At 44.2% G+C, this 1283-nt stretch overlaps 1 protein-coding gene across 1 annotated transcript in view; it reads right to left on the bottom strand.

Moving 5' to 3' along the window:
- Cdh26 (cadherin 26) overlaps positions 1-1283 on the bottom strand; it is a 75407-nt gene that overhangs the window by 59488 nt on the left and 14636 nt on the right. The gene's annotated exons all lie outside the window — the stretch shown is intronic.

The raw sequence follows: 1283 nt of genomic DNA, 5'->3' as shown, positions 1-1283 counted from the left end.
TCTTCTTCTTAGGACATTAGCCAATCTGGTCCAGTATGACCACATCTTAACTTGATTGCACAGCAAGGTGTCATTGGTCTAATAAAGGACGTTCACAGCTACCATGACTGAGATTAAAGCTCACCTTTTTGTTAGGTGTGATTAGGTAGGTAGGCCTCCTGGACTGGAGAGAGAAGACTCGATTTACCAGCCTGGTCCCTCACCTACTCATCCAATGTACTTATCTGAGACACTACCACATGAAAGGCCCTGCTCTTGACCTTAAATGGATGGTCACAAGGAAGGCCTGGGTCTTGCACCCCTTAGAACCCACACTCTGATGGGTGAGATGGACTTTAAAACCAAACACAAATGCACGCATTCCAGAAAATTCTGACATTAAGGAGAAAGTGAATCAGCATCACAAAACAGAGGATGATGGGGTGGAGGTGGCACTCTGTGTTTTCCTTTGTGAAACTTTACAGTCAAATGAAAGAACTAGGTGGTTTGACTTTCCATAACATTTGCATATTTGCATGAATTTATATAAAGGACCATTGTGGGGGCTGGGGGAGGTAGTAAAGTGTCTATCATGCAAAAAGTTGGGGTCCTGAGGACCCATGAAGAAGCCAGTCATCACGTCATGCATTTGTATCCAAACCTTGGGGATGTGGAGACAACAGGCCCTCCTCACTAGCTGGACAGACAGCCTGAAAAATAGATGGGTCTTGGTTCAGTGAGAGACCTTGTCTCAAAAAGTAAGGTGGAGAGTAACAGAGGAAGACAACCAACCTCCACATGCATAGAAATACACATGGAAGTGTGTGTGTGTCCTTCCAATGCAATCAAGTTAAGATGAGGGTATGATAGACCAGGACTGGCCAATGTCCTAATAAGAAGGATATTCAGACTTGGAAGAGGGTGAACAATTGGGGTTAAACACCAAGGCAACTCTTATAAGAGACAACATTTAAGTAAGGCTAGCTTATAGGTTCAGACGTTCAGTCCATTATCATCAAAATGGATCATGGCAGCATCTTGGCAGGCATGGTGCTGGAGGAACTGAGAGTTCTANATCTTGTTCAGAAGGCAAACAGGAGAAGACCAGCTTCCATGTGGTTAAGAGGAGGGTTTCATTGCCCACTCCCACAGTGACACACTTCTTCCAATAATGCCACACCTATTCCAACAAGGCCACCTCCTAATAGTGTTGCTCCTTGGGCCAAGCATTCTCACACCACCACATAGCATAGATGTAAAGTGTCTTTCATGACAAATGTTATCTTGATGTCATGGTATAACAA

Source organism: Mus caroli, chromosome 2, assembly GCF_900094665.2.
Source record: "Mus caroli chromosome 2, CAROLI_EIJ_v1.1, whole genome shotgun sequence".
Classification (NCBI taxonomy): Eukaryota; Metazoa; Chordata; class Mammalia; order Rodentia; family Muridae; genus Mus; species Mus caroli.
This window is presented reverse-complemented; position numbering and strand designations above follow the sequence as displayed.